We start from the raw sequence: 18,326 nt of genomic DNA on the forward strand, positions 1-18,326 counted from the left end.
ACGTCATTGCGGAGGATTTTCAAATGAAAAAATATTACGCAGCAACGTTAGTCAGACTTAAAGGTCTGTACGTCTTAATGAACATCTACACAGCTGGAACAGCCGTTCCGGAGCTGTGGGCGGCACACTGGATTTTAGACTCTTACCATCAATTCCATTTTTAAGTACTTCACACACACGCACACACGCATGCACACACACACACGCACACACGCACTCACGCACACACGCGCGTGCACACACACACACAATGAAAAAAATCAATAATGGTGTTAAAGCTAGAAAATCAATTAGCTTTTTATCATCTTTCACGACTTGTGTTTGCAGTCTCAGGGAGAAAGAAAGGAGAAAGTCTCAGGCGTGAAACCGCATGCTCTCCTGGTATTCAAATCAAAGCCTGTAATATGCACATGTGTACACATGTAAAGAAATGTGCATGCGTGTACAGCGTGACATGTACAAAGGCGAGCAAGAAAGGGCCAGTGGGAGGTGGTGATGAGGGTTGACCTCCAGGCTCAAGACGCCAATTTAAAGCTACAATGGAGGTAGGACTGGTTTGCCCCCTTGCTGAGCCTCCAAATGGTGCCTGGCAGGAGGGGGTCCTTGGGAGGCTTAGTGAGTGAAGGAGTGAAGGAGTGAATGAATGAAACGTGTAAAGATGAGGGGAGACAGCACTAGGAACAAGTGTCCTTAGAGACTCGGGTTTCTCTCTGACCACAGACTCAGTGCCAGTCAACGGAGCCGAGCTTCGAGAAGGTGATTTACGTCCGCAACACGGGCTGGCACGGACCCTGGCTGGCTCCTCCCACAATTCTATGTCAATCCTAAACTTAAGCTTAGGAGCCTGTGCTGTTTCCCTACATTCTTTTCCTGAGGCCATAAACTCCGGCCTCAGAGAAGGCTCAGTGGGTAATAGCACTAGATGCTCTTGCAGGGGACCCAGGTTCTGTTCCCAACACCCACATAGTGGTTCCTAGACAGCCCTTATTCTAGTTCCATGGAATCTGATGCCCTATTCTGGACCCATGGGCACCGGGCATGTGTGTGGTGTACATACATACATGCAGGGAAAACACTGGAGCACATAAACTAAAATAATCTAAAAGAAATAAACTCCATCCCCAGAATGTGACTGGAACTGACTGGGTCTTTAAAGAGCTGTTTAAATGAAAGGAGAAGCAAAGCCTTCTTACCGAGACATCTGAAAGCAGACGTGCTTAGTCTATGAATTTGTTGTCTGTTCTCCAGCACCTCTGGCTACACTCAGATGCCATGGACTCAGGCACACAACGGGCACCTAGAAACTATGCTGAGTGGGTTAGTTTCCTCTGGACAGTGAGTCTCTCTCTCACCGTGGAGGTTTTTAAGCCAATGACAACGCCATCGAGGAATGTCTTCATTCTCAGTGGATAGACATTTAACTTACTTTAAGGGCCCTTTTCCCTCTCTATTTTTTATGACAGGGTTTCTCTGTGTAACAGTCCTAGCTGTTCTGGAACTCACTCTGTAAACCAGGCTAGTCCCAAACTCACAGAGATCCACCTGCCAGTGCTGGGATTAAAGGTGTGCACCACTACCGCCTGATTCAAGAACACTTTTCAAAGTTGAAATATTACTAATCTGATTTTACTTTGATGATTAAATGACACAGCTATTCCTCATAGGAAAGATTTGTATTAAAATATTTCTCTCAAAACAATTTTGTTCTCATTAAGGATCTATTTTACATTTCTCCAGTTTGAATGTATTAGCCAGTCACTGCATCGCCTAATACAAGAGCAAACACAAATTTTAAGTTTATCCAATCTTGTTTTCTTTTTAAAATATTTTTTATTTGTGTGTGCACGCATGCGCACGCGTGCGCGCGTGTTCTCTCGCAGTGCCTGTGGAGACCAGAAAAGGGCCTGGAACTGGAGATACAGGCTACTCTAAACTGCCTTGTGAGTGCTGGGTGCTGGGTGCTGGGAATTGAACCTGGGTCCTCCAGAAGAATAGCCAGCACTCTTAACTGCTGAGCTCTCTCTCCAGCCCTGTAAATTGTTTACTTAAAAACCTGTCCTCTTTATTCTTTTTTTAAGGGGTTGTACATCTGACTCTAGCGCAGTCTCTGATGTCTGCACAGTTCCCAGCATGAGCTCCAAGGGCAGAAGACTGTGCAGTCTTAATAAATGCCTGATGATGAATAATGAATGATATTAAAAATCATCATCAGCCCCTTCTCCTCACTCCCAAGAGCAGTGGCAGATGGTGAATCTTGGCTGTGCCTGCGGCTGCCCATAGATCTTAGGAGGAGCCAGTGTTCACAGAACAGCACCTCACGGGAGTTTTATGCAATTTATGGCTATTATTCCAAAGGTTCTTCTTGGCACAAATGTCACTGGCAGATGAGCTTGTATCCTTTCTCAGAGGAATTCAGCTTTAAAACAGCAACAACAAAATTCCAACCAAACCAGACAAACTTACAGGCCTTTCCTTGAATGCAAAGGAAAAAGAGACAGGGCGGGGCTCCCTCTTCCAAAGGTGAGCTCCAATCCAAATGTCACAACTATAACCTCAGGCTGGAGAGATCACTCGGTGGTTAAGGGCATCGGAGGCTCCTCCAGAGGACCTGGGTTCAGTTCCCAGCACCCACATGCCACTCACAGTCATCTGTAACTCCAGTTCCAGGGGATCCTACACCCTCTTTTGGCCTCTGCAGGCATTGCATGTATGTGGTGCATAGCCACACATGCAGATAAAAATACCCATATACACAAAATAATAAACAAAAATTTAATAAATTTTTAGTTAAAATTGCAACATTCCAAGCATAGTGATGGGTAGGCAATTAAACAGCACAAACATTCTCTACAAATACTTTTTTTTTTTTTTGCTTCATCGTTCACTTTGGCAGATGTTGAACATTTACCTACTCCCATAAACTTTACTTTCAACTTGCTAAGTGAAATTCGGCCGCTACGTACAGATTGGAGATGGCAGCTTTGGCAACCCAACATATGCCAAGGTTTGTATGCAGTACTTTTGCTTTTCTTCTAGCCGCTACAGAATATGTATCTTCAGAAAGGGCTATTGCCACTCGGGGCGGAACCAAAGAGACTACCAGCATTGGGTGGCAACCCGCTTCAAAAGCTTGCCCAGAAAAACAGGTCATGGTAATCAAACACATTTATCATCCCAGGAAGCCATGAGCAGTTCTCATGGGTAGTGTGGGCACAAAGGGACCAGGAGAAACGTCCCCTTTAAAAGGGAGAACCTGCAGACAATGGGTCTGCTTTGCACGTTCAGTTCATCAGCAAACAGGAGGCTCTCAGAGGACGGATGCTGGATGCTGTGAGAACCATGTCAGGCAGTGCTCATTACTCTGCTCAGAGATTTCAAAACTGTTGCTTGACACATTTCATAAAGCAGCATTTGAAGGAAAGGAGTGTCCCAGCCCGCTGCAAAGGCCAGCGTCCGTGCGGTGGAAACCGTAACCAGATTGGGATCCCAGTGTAACCTCGTCGCCTCACCAGAGGGAAAGCGTGCACTGCGGGGCATGTGAGCTGCCATCCCTGGGTGGTAGCTCCTGCCTGTGTGAAAACAGAGCGTGAACAATGTAGCCCAGTGCAGCCCGCAGCTGAGAAAGAGGGAGAAAGAGCATGTGTGGACATTTCATGCCCTCGTCACACGGTCTTGGCACATTATTCTTATTATATAGATGGAGAGGCTGCGGTTTTGTGAATTCCAGGTCACTCATAATAAATGCTTGCCCTATGAGATGCATTTTTTATAGGGTGCAATGGTTCCATGACCGAATGTCTTATTTGAACCTAATAAAATAAAAGTACCTTTCTGTTTTTCCCCATGGTTTCCAGCACGCTCCCTCTTGCCTTTGCGACAGGCCAGGACAGCCCTTGCCTTTGAATGTGCCTTGCATAATGATTTGCACACGGGTTGGAAACTAGTGGGTAGCAGAAGACAAAACCAACCAACCAACCAACCAAACAAACAAAAAACAAGAAACCCAAACAAAACCATCAAAAAAAAAAAAATCACATGAGAATCACAGCCTCAATATTCAGCTGTCTGATTAATAGCGTAGATATGTAATTAAAGACATTTCATGTGCACCACGATGGACATTTACACCCGTGACATAGCTCAGGCCACATACTGTGTGTCTGTGTTTATGAATGAGGCACTGTGCCCATTTTAAAGATGAGAAAGTTGAAGTGTATCAGTCAGGTTACTGATGAAGGTAGCATAACTATGGGTGATTTTTTATTCCAGTTCAGGTTTGGCTCAGGACCCGGTCTCCCTCTCTGCAGTCTTGTCAGTTCTAGCAGACGGATGAAGGCAACAAAAATCACGGTCAGAAGCACACGTAAACTTCTAAAACCGCATTTAGTCTCAGAACTCGGGAGGCAGAGGCAGGCAGATCTTTGTGAGTTCGAGACCAGCCTGGTCTACAGATTGAGTTCCGGAATAGCCAAGGATATACAGAGAAACCCTGTCTTGAAAAACAAAACAAAACAAAACCAAAGAAATTAAAAATAATTTAAAGTAACATCTTAATAAAAATTTAAATAATAAAAACAGTGGAATGATAGAAGAAACATCAAAATAACGTACTCTCTCAGCCAGTTCTTGCCTTTGAACCCCTTACTTAGAATGACTTACTGACACAAACATATTTAAAGTGAACAACCTCTGAGTAGAACATTTCTTTTTTTCGAGACAGAGTTTCTCTGTGGCTTTGGAGCCTGTCTTGGAACTAGCTCTTGTAGACCAGGCTGGCCTCGAACTCACAGAGATCCGCCTGCCTCTGCCTCCCGAGTACTAGGATTAAAGGCGTGCGCCACCACCGCCCGGCTAGAACATTTCTTTTAAATGTAGCACACAATCAGCATCACATCTTTTAAAGTAATTCTGACCAATTTTTATCCTCTGTGCTCATTAAAATGCTACCCGTCAAGTGCTAAAATTCCACAGACCTCTGGCTCCCCTGCTATAATTGTTCTAGATACATATTCCATATTCCATAGTATGTACATAGTACATTCTAGGAAATACAGGCCCTCTTTACTGATTTTTCTGCATAACTTAACCCAAGATCTTGATAGTGTTATAATGCTATAGAAAAAAATTTTAAGATTGACTTTTGTTTATGTTCATGTGTGCGTTTGTGTGTGCATGTACCAAGTGCGGGTGCCCACAGGTGCCAGATGAGAGAGTAGGATCCCTGCAGCTGGAGTTACAGGATGTCATCAGCTGCCTGATAGGAGTTCTGGGAGTCGAACTCAGGTCCTCTGGAGCCATTAGACATTGGTGCTCCTAGCTACCGAGCCATCTCTCCAGTCCCTGAAGGAGAATCTTTGAAAATGCGGGAAAAGTCACAGAGTGTAAAACTGTTGCTGGCACCCTCTTCCTTACATTGTATTTTAAATGTCAGTAACAAAAATGTCAATGAAGAATTGGCCCCAAGTAGGCGCAGATCATTAGGGTGGTAGGCTTCTTTGGTTTAGTTTGGTTTGGGTTTGTACAATTCAGTAATGAAGAGTCTGTTATCAACATCTTACCAGTGAGGTCTAATAGACAATGGAGAGTATTATTAATGAAAATGTTATCGGTCCTTTTGAAATTAGAGATGTCTAGAAGGCTTTCTTTAGTCCACATATCAGTTAACTACCGGACACTGCATTGAACCTTACAGGTCCTGGGAGATGTGGTCTTGGCTTCGGAAGGCTTGCTACAGGCTAGTAGCAAGACGTGTGGTCACTACCAGCATGATGTGCCTGCCGTATTACGTTTCTATAAGAATCACACTCTTTGATAAAATAGAATCAGGTCTATTGGCATTCTCAATGGCCTGTGCCCGTGCTTCTCACTGGGTGAGCTTTTTCAGATTTGGGTTTGGCCATTCAGTGATGGACGGCGGCCAGATCGGCATTTCATAGGCAGCTCGCAGAATTACTGGAGACTCCACAGGTGTGGAGTTTCCCAAACAATAAGAACTGTCCCAGGTCCCGCCTGATTGTCAGCTGATAAAAAAAAACCTAAGTCTAAAGATGTGGGTGTGGAATCTGCAGAGAGATGAAGCTGCTTTTGCACAGAACTAATATTCTCTACATTTCCTCAGAAAGCCCCGGGGTTCTTTAATTTGGGTGTTACAGGAGTCTGTCGATGATTTGGAAAATTCTAATATTGAAGGTGATGCCACATCTGCCTGACATAGTCTGTAACTGCATCACTGTGCAGAGTTAGGGCAGCTTCACGAAAGAGGACACGTCTACTCATCAGATTGTCTTTCCGGGCACTGGTGGAAGAGAAGGAACACGCTGGCAAGTATTCACCAGGGACAGTTGTCCTTACCTACCAGGGGCTGGAGCCATGGCTCCGCAGTTACAAGCACAAGGCTGCTCTTACAGAGCTGGGTCCAGTTCCCAGCACCCACTGGGCGGCTCACAACCATCTGTCATTCCAGTTACAGGGGCTCTGATGTCCTCTTGTGGCTTCTGCTGGTACTAACGCATGTGGTGCACAGACACATACTCAGAAGCACACACCTATACATTAAACAAACATTTTTAAAGATCCCAAGACTACTATAGGGGAAACTTATCTTAGGTGAATATTCTACACACTGATTATTTTGTGGTGTTAAGTTTAGACTTTAGGGTATACACTGGGAGGCTTCAATAGAAACATGGACATTCGTGGGATTTTAAGAAGCTCAGGTGAGAACATGAAAGCTGGGTGCACAGTTAGACAAATTATTTGAACAAAAGCTACAGATAAAGACATTCTATTATGAAGAAAAGGATGGTGCGAGGCCACGAACATCTCAGCTAAAATTATTTTAACACCACTTTGATAGTCTTAGCAACCCTGACTATTTCTGAAGTAGGAACGGTGCTGCTTTTGGAGGCAAATGTAACTTTTTTCCTTTAACAGAAAACAAAGGATTGTACCGAGTTCAAGAAAGACAACCCCTTCTCATGGCAGGTCACGTGAAAGGCTCCTTGCATGTGGGTTGGCTGCGCTGACGATGGACAGCATCCTGGTCCAGTGTCCGTTTCCGAAGGGAAACTTGATTGTCCCTGTGGCTCCCAGGTGGAGCCACTCAGCAGGTTCCGCAGAACTAGGCCACTCTGTCACTCTGTCACAGACTTTCACAGATGTCCAGGTGACCAGCTTTGATTTACTGCGGTTTCAAACTCAACTGTGCAACCCACATTCTCAGAGACCATCGGGGGTCTACAAGGGAATTTTGGCATACAGGAATAAAAAAACCAGAATGTTTTTATGTTGGGAAGCATATTTTCCCCTGGCCTCTGATCTGAAAATAATTTATTTTGTATGATTAAGAATGTATCTTGCTGGATGGTGGAGGCACACATCTTTAATCCCAGAACTCAGGAGGAAGAGGCAGCTGGATCTCTGAGTTTGAGGCCAGCCTGATCTATAGAGTTCCAGGACAGCCAGGGTTACAAAGAGAAACCCTGTCTTGAAAAACTGCGCACACACACACACACACACACACACACACACACACACACACACGTATTTCAAGGGCTTGGAGTGATGCCTCAGCAGTTAAAGGCACCGGCTGCTCTTATAGAGGACCAGGATTCAATTCCCAGCACCTACATCATAGCTCACAGCCATCTGTAACTCCAGTTCTAGAGGATCTGACACCCTCTTCTAGCCTCTGAGGGCATCAGACACCTATATAGTACACAGACATACATGCAGGCAAAACACCTAGAAATGATAAAGTAAGTTTAAGGGAAGGTATGTCAGAGGGCTCCCATCCACCAGGCCGAGGAGGGATGCCTGCACTTGCCTGGGAGAGAAGCTTGCCAACCCTATGCCATCTCTGAGAGGAGCCAGCAAGCGCCTGAGGAACGGCAGTGATGATGCACAACCCTTCCTTCTCCACAGGAAGCAGAACGCAGAGAACTGCCAGATAGCAAAGCACAACATTTCAGTTCTTAAAACTAAAAGGAATTAATTCTTTGCCAGAATGCACCTTAGAAACTTGAAGGCTAAAACAGGATCCAGGCTTTGGCCACACGGTAAGGAGCAAGCATAAGCTATGGTTATATTAACAACGGTATCTGCTAGCAGATAGTTTGAGATGGTTATGACCACACAGGATCCCTTCCCATGCATTTATGGGAAGTGATGAACACAATGCCTTGAAAAACCCAGACACCTTTGAAACAGGCTGTTGAAAAAAGACACAAGGGAAACCTCAGTGACGGGCGTGAAGGGTCAGTGATTTGGCTGAAAAACACCATGCATCACCACGGTTTCTTGCAAGACCTGGCTAGCGTGCTCATCAAATTCACATTGCCACTATAAAAATATTCTGAGTCTGATGTGATCTAGACGAGCCCTACACACAAGTGTGCGGGCATTATCTGATTATAAATTATGTTAAAGGAGGGACTGCTGGCATCTTTCACTACTTCAGGAATTTACCCTCTGGACAGAAAGGAAACACACTAGCAAAGAAACAGGTTCCTGTCAGACAGCAGGGGGCCAGGACACGGCTGAGCACCACCAGCCACCCACCCGCCCACGTGCCCCTCTCCCTTCACGGACCCTCTGCAAGGCCCAGGCCAACCCGCTGCTGACTCTCATCTTCCATCTCCATTGGGTTTCTTTATTGCAGCAGCTGCTTGCGCAGATTTAAAACAAACAGCAAGCAAGTGGCTTTCCTGTTACTTCCCCATGTTTGAATTCCCTTTCTGAGAAAGGAAGAACCGTTGGAGGGTGGCGTTGGTTGTGTCTTGGTGACAGAGAGGCACAGGGTTTGATCCCCAGCACCACAAACCACAAAACAAAGACCCCAGTAAGTTGCGGACTTCAGCTCCCAAGATCAGTTCTAGTTTTTGTGGTTTGTTTTTCTTTTCCTGAGTTCGGCTATGCTGGGGATTAAACCCAGGGCCGTGAAGATTCTCAGTACACATTACCACCGTGTGACAAACCCAGGAACAATTTCTAAGTCCAATGCTGTCATCAACCAAAGAGAGAAAAATGCCATTTTACTTACACTGTATTTTTGGTTTCTTAAAATATGGAAACATCCCATATTCACTTATTAAAGCATGAATAAATTATTAACAAATTAATAAACCGAATTGTAGGGGCAACGGTGGTGACTCACTCAGGGAAAGCTCTGGGCCACTCATCTCAGGTACCCGAGTTCAAACCCTGGGACTGACCGGGTGTAAGAAGTTAAGGACTCCTCCAGTTTGTCCCTCGACTGCCACCCTCAGGCTGTGACAGGTACCTTCATCGACAAATAAAAGAAGCAGAGTCTATACACCTCAGTGGTGCTGGTCTGGTGAGCCATACGGAGTTACTTTCAAAGCCTTCGGTACTAAGGTTTATTTCTAACGAACCATATAAAGACGTGCGTTCCTTCCTACCCCAGCTCACTTCCCTGCCACAGAAAACAAGCACACATTTAGAGAGTCCACATCCTTCACCCTTCAGGAGAGGGCTCTTGACAAGGGCTGCCTGTTGATCTGCATTCGTTCTCTTAAGCCACCTTTTAGTCCCGCACCTCAGTGTCCCCAAGTCCTCTGCCGTCAGGCACCAGGCTCCCAGCTGTATCTATGGCCTCTTTGTTTCTCAGAGTGAAAACTGGTCATAAACACAGGCCAGGATCTGAGAGCCACCTTTCAATGCAGACTGTGCGAGGAACCACCCCCTAGACCCTGAAAACCACAGGATGCCAATGCCAGCCGCATTTGGTATTTGGCCTTGGCTCCTGTGACCCTCCCCGACTGGAGGGAGCCAAAGTCCACTGCTAAGCCTGGAAGGGCAAGAATGCGCTTGGCTGTTCCAGCAGAAAATTCAGGCCCTGGGACGCAGGGGTGGGTGGTGGCGTGGGGAGGGTTGTTTGAGGAGGGTGCTGCAAGCCCATCTGCCCTGTTCCAAGGCAGTGAGGTCAACAGGTTCCTGCGACGGCAGTCTCTACCTGTGGAGGAGGGCTGCCTTCCTCAAGCTCACTTCAGGTTCCCGAGTCGCTCAGGGAATGAGGGGAGAACCTTCTGGAACGAGCAAACCAGGAGCCGCTCACCTCTTCATCAAGGCAGAGGGAGTGCATCCTCTCCACAGCTGTATATAGTGACACCTAGTGGTGGCAATTAGTACGCGCAGAGAGGGATGCTTGGCGCCATGGACCCACCTAAAACCATCCAGCCTAAGGGAGGTGAACTCCGGAACGGCTGGGCTCACTCTCAGTCCATCCACCTTCTCTGAGATAGACATCATCCTTAAAGGGCTGAATGTCTGATGGAGGACTCTCATTGGCTAATAAACAAACTGCCTTGGCCTTTTGATAGGGCAGGATTTAGATAGGTGGAGAAGACAGAACAGGAAGAAGGAAGTGAGGTAGATGGCTCAGACAACTGCCCCGCCTCTCCTCTCTGGGACAGACCGCTGTGCCTCTCCTCAGGGAGAGAGATGCGATGGAGCCAGCCGCCAGGTCAGACGTGCTGAATCTTTCCCGGTAAGACACCACTCGTGGTGTTACATAGATTATTAGATATGGGTTAGTCAAGGTGTGAGTTAGAGGCTGAAACTAATGGGCCAGGCAGTGTTTAAAAGAATACAGTTTGTGTGTTGATATTTGGCGTGTCAAGCTAGCCGTGCGGGAGCCAGGGCGGCAGGAACACAGCCCGTCTGCCTTTTCCTACAAATGTCCACTGTGAGGCTTTTCACTTCCTCTTGCATGTGATAACCATACTGTGATATGGCTGTGCAATAAAATGAGGGGGTCAGAAAAACCTCTTGGATTCTCTCACTTCTCATCTCAAGGGATGATGAAGTAAGCAAACGCCAGAGAAATGTCTTCCAAAGACGCTCCACCATGCACCCTCCAACCCCTGTGACATACCACCCCGGGGGTGATGTTAGTCCTCAGAGGTGAACTTCAACCTGGGACTGTCCAGGTGGGCAGAATCTAATCACGTGAGCCTCCAAACACAGATGACATCCTCCCCTGCCCAGGAGAGACATGCAAAGTCCCAGGGGAGATCTGACGTGCCTCTGTGATCTCACGGTGAAGGTTCCACGAGAGAAGGATGGAAATGTCTGTTGGGGACCAAACAGTACTTTCCCAAAATAGTTTATATTGAAGGTGCAACCCCTGGAGTAGTGAAGGCTTGAGATGGGACCCGAGGTTAACAAAATTAGGGGATGTCATAGGGGCAGGGCCCTGGTCTTAAAGAATTAGTTCCCTCATAGAGAAGAGCTACCTACTTGCAACCTTCTCAGCGTTTCTCTCTGTGTTATATGATTAGACAATGACAAAGTTACCGTTTACCTTGATACTATACCAGCACATTTCACAAAGGCCTGAAAGTAAATGCCTACTGTTTAAGCCACCTAGCTTGGGGTACTTCGTTAACCCATCCAAAGTAAAGGCCAATAATAGGGATTACCACTTTGAAGTACTGCCAGTACTCAGAATGAGCCAGGAAGCAGATTCTTCTCATAGCCTCTGGGTAAGAAGTCCTTGGTTCTGACCTTAAGCAAAGGGTCACACTTCCTGTGTCATAGAGAGATAAGTACACGGTGTTGCCAAGCAGGAGAAAAGCAGCAGGCAATTACCAAATGGGGGAGGAGGTTGGATTAGGGGACACACACACACACACACACTTTTCCTGTTGCTAAATTCAATTCCGGGGCCCACCCACTCACCCACCTTTTGCCCTCCCCTAGCTATTCATCTGGATTTCATTCAATCTCCTCAATAGCAGCCCACCTTTTCCTCCAAACACAGGCAATTTCACCATGCTATTTCTTGATACCATAGAATACAGAATTCTGCACTCCAGAAAATGTTCCTAGCAAGGACATGCTCGCTAGTCCAGGGTATTAAGGCATTTTTTTGTTTGCTTTTGTTTTCTAGTTTTTCTTCTTCACACTATCTATTTTATATTTAGGGGATTTTAGTCTAGCGTTTTTGGGTGAGATGCTCTTTTCTCTGTGAAATGGCAAGTGTGGCTAGAGCAGATGGCAGCACAAATGTCGCAAACCACTCGCCTATCGGTTGCCATGTGATTTATACTCTCCTAATATCAGGATGGGGAATGCACCTATCTGCTAGAATCTGAGCTTGCCTGAGTGACTTGTGACCACGGGACACAAGCAAAGGCCAGGTAAGGACATAAAGGCGCTCCCTCTTGCTTCTGGGAACCTTGGCCACTACATGCACAAGTCAGTTTGGTGCCTTGAGAGTAGAGACCATGGAGACAGGCCTGCTGCCTTCAGTGCATATTGAGATCTAGGGATGTGAGGAACAGTTTACTGTTCAAGCTAAGGTCATGCACACACACACACACACACACACACACACACGCACACACTCACGTGATAGTCTGAGGTGTGTTCCTGAGGAGAGATAGAGGATTACCAGTGAAAACTTGGACTCACAAGTCCATCTGTATTTTTAGCTTAGAGCTCTGTTTCTCACCACTTTGTTCAAAATTCATCAGGCCCCAAATCTGACTTTGAGTGGATCTTGACTGAGAATGTCTTCAGGTAGTGTTCCTTGTAGAGGCACAGGCAAAACATCTCCAAGGGAACACAGCTTTGTCCCTTGAGAAATTTCCAAGGAAAATAAGGAGTTGATGAAAGAAGAACAGTAGTTATCAAGTTAAACATTCAAGGAAATGGGAAATTATAAAGAGTAGTTTTTAGAGGCACTGGAACAGTAAAGAGAACTCCCTGCTCTCACAGAGGACCTGAGTTCAGTTCCCAGCATTCGTACAGCAGGCTCACAACCATCTGTAACTCCTGTTCAAGATCTGATGCCCTCTTCTGGCCTCTACAGGTACTGCACACAGGTGGTGCACATACATACATGCAGGCAATTTGTTTTTTTCAAGACAGGGTTTCTCTGTATAGCCTTAGCTGTCCTGGAATTCACTCTGTAGACCAGATTGGCCTTGGACTCGCAGAGGTCTGCCTATATCTGATTTCTGAGTGGTGGAATTAAAGGCGTGTACTACCTTTGCTTCGTGCAAATAATTTGTAAAAGTATAATATGCAGAAACAATAGAGAGCAGAAATAGACTTCTCCCCTCCCCAAGGGTATTCAATGATAGAATTATGAAATACAGACTACAAAATAACCATATATAAAAGATAATATATGACCCAAGCCAAAAATATTAGAAATATACAAATACATTAGAAAAAAGAGATAAATTTTAGATGCAAATGAAATCTAGTTTTTGAAATTAGAAGTAAACAGATGGACTAAAAGACATATTTAAGAGACCACAAGGGAAGACTGGATTAACTGAAGGATATATTATCTGAAGAAATGACCCAGAATCCAGCCTAGAGAGACGAAGGAGATAGGCTTGCAATTAAGAGCCAAGGCAGCTGGAGTGGAAAATTCTGACACATCATTTAATTACAGTTCTGGGAGAGCAGAGATGGCATTTGACTTACTACTTGTGAATTCTCCCAACTGTGCCTATCAATTAAATTGAATTATAAGCAGAGGAAATCCATGCTGAGAAAGGAGTGGAAAAAGAGACAGACAGATTCTCAGCATGTAAATGGATAAAGGCCTGCTGCTAAGAGAAGGACCAAAGAGACACAGTGTGTTGGCGTGGGGGGGGGAGGGGGGGGCTGGGGGACTTCTTAGTATCTGTTTCTTTTTGAATAAAGAATATTAATGACAGGAAGAGCTAAGACCAAGGAGTTGGGCGAGGCAGATGACCTGCTGCCTACTGACGACCACAGAAATCATAAAGATTTTAGACGTGTTTCGGGAATAGGAGGGAGCAGCGAGCTGTCTCAGGTGTGGTCCCGTGAGGTCCAGAGCAGAGCAGCTGACACACGAACATGCTCCCGAGGTTCGTGTTTCTGTCCGGCTTGCAAACCCCTTCTCACCCTGACGTAGAACCTACAGCTCTGGAGACGGTCCACTCAAAGTCCAGGGGAGCCCACGAGCAGGAAGCCATCTGTCTCTGGGTAAAGAAAGCATCCAAGTGCCACAGCATGCGGGCCTACACTTGCAGGAGCAGAGCTCACATTTCCTTACATTCCTCAAACAGAAGAACGCTGTGGCCCGGGCGTCCGTGTCCTCCCCGGCAGCACGCGTGGGGGCAGTCTGGAGCTGAAGAGAGAATAGACCCCCCTGATCTCCTCTGTTCCTCACCGAATACTGCAACTCTGAGAGTCCCAGTTACAGCGAGGGCTCAACAGGAGGATGGAAACCTGCCTTTCGCCCAGGTTCACAGTGCGATGCTCTTTAAAGCTTCGAGAACCAACCACAGGGACCATCTTTCACCGGACCTTCCTTTTCCAATGGAATCAGTTTTCCTAAGCTTGTGTTTGTCCTCTGCAAAGCGACTTTTAATGGGGAAATAATAGTTGCCAGTAGGATCTTAAAAGTAAAATGTCTCAGGGGCTCAGGACTTTTGCAGAGGACCTGGGTTTGGTTCCCAGCACCCACATGGTGGCTCACAACTGTCTTTAACTTCAGCTGACAAGATCCTCTGACCTCTGTGGATACTGCACATACATGGCACACAGATATAAATGTGGGGAAAACACTCATATGTATAAAATAAACAAATCTTTAAAATAAAAAAAAATTGATAGGCTAAATAGAATTAAAGAACCTCAGTCATCACTTGAAATAGCCCAGAATGAAGTTGACGGAGGCTTGGCTCTGCCAGGGGTGTAGGAAACCCTCCCTGCCATTCCCAGAGTAGCGGATGGCAGCCATTTGGCCACTCCATTTCTCTGTGATGATGGCGTCAGAGCTTCAAGATCACCAACCTCACAATGTATACCTAACCAGAAATCATCTCATTCAGCTTTATGCTTGAAGCAAACATTAGGTTGCTGCAAACAAGAGAGACACCGGAGAACACAGGTTTGTAACTTAGCACATGGGACAGAGTCTTATCGCAGATTTTTCTAGAAGGCAAAAATGACTATGATTTTTGTCTATGGGGCTAGAGTGCTTTGGTTGAACTGAACCAGGATTTCCTGTCTCAGCCTTCCCGGAGTCAGTGGCTCCAGTTCCCCCAGCTACAGTCGGTTACTCACAGCGGATGACTTAGGAGTTCATCGTGAGTGAGAACCAGATAAAAGCGAATGCTTCGGTAGGAACACAAACTACCCACTTTGAAGGGAAAGAACATAAATTTGCTAAAATCCACATGTTCGTATGTCACATACTTTTAGCTTGGGAACATGCATATCTTTACTTATTTTAGAAAGCGTGTAAGTTCAATAAAACCTCAGTGTTCAAAACTAATTGTTTTTGGAAGTAAAAGAAGCAAGGAAGGGCATTTTCAGTCCAAAATTAGTATAGGGAAGGAATTTCAGTGAGTACTGAAAATTCTTCTGTGTTTAATTTCCAACACCTTAATATACCCCTGATTTCAAAAGGCAGGAGTAGAACAAAAGGACTGCATTAACATACAAATTGAAAGTCATGGGGCGGGCGGTGGTGGCACACGCCTTTAATCCCAGCACTCGGGAGGCAGAGGCAGGTGGATCTTTGTGAGTTCGAGGCCAGCCTGGTCTGCAGAGTGAGCTCCAGGACAGGCTCCAAAGCTACTAAGAAACCCTGACTCAAAAAGAAAAAAAAAAAAACAACCCCCCATGTTTTAGGGGGGCTGGAGAGATGGCTCAGTGGTTAAGAGCATTGCCTGCTCTTCCAAAGGTCCTGAGTTCAATTCCCAGCAACCACATGGTGGCTCACAACCATCTGTAATGAGATCTGGCGCCCTCTTCTGGCCTGCAGGCATACATGTAGACAGAGTATTGTATACATAATAAATAAATATTAAAAAAAGACATGAATAAATAAAAAGACATGGAGTTAAGGGGGCAGGAAGGTGGGGATGGATCTGGAAGGGGTCGGGGGGAGTGAGGGAAGAACATGATCAAAAATGGACTGTGTGACATATTCCAAGATCTAATGAAGACACTTAGAAAAGGAAAGAGGACGTGCTATGTGGTGTGCTGGCCGGTTTTTATGGCGACTTGACACTAGCTAGGGCCACCTGGGAAGAAGGACTCTTAATCAAGAAAATGCTTCCACTGGATTGGCCTGTCAAAAATCTGTGGGATATTTTCTTTTTTTTTTTTTAATATTTTTTTAATATTTATTTATTTATTATGTATACAATATTCTGTCTGTGTGTTTGCCTGCAGGCCAGAAGAGGGCACCAGACCTCATTACAGATGGTTGTGAGCCACCATGTGGTTGCCGGGAATCAAACTCAGGACCTTTGGAAGAGCAAGCAGTGCTCTTAACCACTGAGCCATCTCCCCAGCCCTGTGGGATATTTTCTCGATTAGTAATTAGGTGAGAGGGCCGAGCCTACTGTGGGTGGTGCCATCCCCGTGTAGGTGGCCCTGAGGTGTATAAGAGAGCAGGCTGAGCAAGCCATGTGGAGCAAGCCAGAAAGCGGCACCCCTTTATGGCCTCTGCATCAGCTCCTGCCTCCAGGTTCCCGACCTGATTTCCCTCAATGATAGACTATGATATAGACTATGACCTGGAAGTGTAAGTTGAAATAAACCCTTTCCTCCCGCCAAGTTGTGGATGGTCATTCTGTTTCATACCAGAAATAGAAACCCCAAGACACTCAGAAACTCACAAGCTATAATAATAATGATGATGATGATGACAGGATCTGCTAAAAAACAAAACTTCAAAATCTTGATGTCATAAATTCTTCTTATTCATTGAAAAACAAATTAGGAACCCTACAAAATTACAAGAAATTTAAAAAATGTCAGGCCTCCCAGACAGGAGCACAGACTTGGTCTTTCTGTGTCCATGGCGGCTCTGGTGTCCCCTCCGCCCGTGCTTCCTGCTATTCCCTTTCTTCTGGGTAAGGTTACATTTCCAGTACATTCTCTGATTGTCTGATCTACTTTATTTCTAACCCAAAATGCCGTTCTGCCCCAGGCAATCCTGCTTTTCCCTCACGCCATCAGCCCCCATTGTTCTCCACACATCTGAGCAATGTGGAGGTCACCAAGTAAAGGAACGCATCTTGTCCTCATTCATCTAGGGACTCTGTGTGGAGCTGGGACTTGGCCGAGGCCAGCCAGCCAGTCAGCCCATGCTAGATCTAAGTTTCAAAGGCACATCTTTTTGTTTCTAACACACATGCTCTGTATCCACCATGCATCTATCAAGGTGAAGTGCCTACCACGCCGTAAGCCCTGGGCTACGCTTCTTTGTCTCCTGTCTGGTGGGTTTGAAGAAACCAAGTCATATGGCCTTGAAGCCATGGATGAAAGAGGCAGACACCGGTGACTTTCGCTGGGGATTTCCAGCGTAAAGTCCCCTGGACTATAACACAATGCAGGAGGGCCGCACAAACTTGGCCAAACACATGGTCCTCATCCATCAGCTTCCTCCTGACTTCTATTTATGGCTATGACGGATGTTTGCTTTCACCTGATTCTACTGTGTGTTGTGGTGTGGGTCTGGGTGGGTGAACTGGTGGATGGGGGCGTTTTCCCTAAGAAGCCTAACTTAACTAACAAGGGTCAACTAAAGGACTCCGCCATCAGTAGTCTTTTCTCCTGCACACAGTGGGTATCTCTGGAAACGAGACATAGTGCTGAGTGTCCTGGCGCCTGAGCCTTTGATTATTAAACCATTTATATGGATGTCATTCAGTGGTCATTCTGAGAATGTAAGAAAAAGTCACTTGCCCAAATTCCCCGTCAGGACTGGAGAGATGACTCAGTGTTTAAGAGCACCAGCTGTTCTTGCAGAGGGTCTGGGTTTGACTCCCAGACCCCATGGGGCAACTCACAACCATCTATAACTCCAGTGTGGGGATTCTTCACCCTCTTCTGGCTTCCACGGGCATTGCACACACTCAGTGCCTAAACATGCATGTACACGAACACTCAAACACAAAACCCCACACAAATGCATTCATGAGAGTATCATCGGAGAACCCTAAATGTCTCAGAGGTACAGGCAATCAGCTGAATCTATCAATTCACAGGGAGCAGCTGCTGACGATCATGGCTATCACGCTATCGTGTCTTTTTTTTTTTTTTTTTTTTGTATAGCTATAGTAAGAGGTAGATGCATAGCTACCCTTTCAACATTAAAGATGCTGACTTCCTTAGAGATCGGTAGCCATTTGACTTCCAGTACAGCTGGGATACAAAGATCTAGACATGTCTAAGGTGGAAACTAGGTAGAATGGTAGAATCCTAGCCATATCTGCCTTGCCGGGCTGTTAGGAGGGTTAGCACACCTGGTGCACGGGAGGAGGCTGATGAGAGTTGTAATTCTTGCATAGATATGTCAG

This window comes from Arvicola amphibius, chromosome 10, assembly GCF_903992535.2.
Source record: "Arvicola amphibius chromosome 10, mArvAmp1.2, whole genome shotgun sequence".
Lineage (NCBI taxonomy): Eukaryota > Metazoa > Chordata > Mammalia > Rodentia > Cricetidae > Arvicola > Arvicola amphibius.